Genomic DNA, 551 nt, shown 5'->3' on the forward strand with positions numbered 1-551 from the left:
GGCTAGCAGAATTCGTAGGACAGGTGGATGAAGTCATCCAAGGAACCCGAGCCCAGGACGCAGTGCGCAGCTGAGCCATCCTCTCTCCTTCCCTTTTCCTAGCGGGATCCCGGCACAAGAGAAAAAAGAAAGAAGAGAAGGTTTTGGTCAGTGGCTGGGGCGGGGGCGCCCCCCCCCCCCCCGCGTCCCCGAGTCCCGCAGCGCACCCCGACCTCGGGGCCGGGGCTCCCCCCGCAGCCGTGGCCCTGGGGGCGGGAGGTCCCATCGGAACCCCCCACACGTTTCTAGGAGATGGGAAATGGCTTCCAGCGAGGAGGAGAAAGTGCAGCCCGACAGCTCCTCGGCACGGGGCTGCCGACACGACACACTATGCAGTTAGGCGAGAGAAGAAGGACCTGCCAGAGCGGGGTGCCGGGTCCTGCCACGCTCTGCCCGCGGGGTCACAGATCCCTGCCCTGCCACAGATCGCTGCCGGCCCTTTGCACGGCCGCGGGCGAACGAGAGCGGTCAGATCCCTGCCGCGGAGGCGGCGGCGGGCTTCCCTAAAAGCC

General features: G+C 67.2%; 1 protein-coding gene across 1 annotated transcript in view; it reads right to left on the reverse strand.

The window, feature by feature from the left end:
- LOC103901266 (ranBP-type and C3HC4-type zinc finger-containing protein 1) overlaps positions 1–551 on the reverse strand; it is a 17526-nt gene that overhangs the window by 3704 nt on the left and 13271 nt on the right. The window lies entirely within an intron of this gene.

The sequence above is a fragment of the Aptenodytes forsteri genome, unplaced genomic scaffold (assembly GCF_000699145.1).
Source record: "Aptenodytes forsteri isolate BGI_AS27 unplaced genomic scaffold, ASM69914v1 Scaffold949, whole genome shotgun sequence".
In the NCBI taxonomy this organism is placed as follows: Eukaryota; Metazoa; Chordata; class Aves; order Sphenisciformes; family Spheniscidae; genus Aptenodytes; species Aptenodytes forsteri.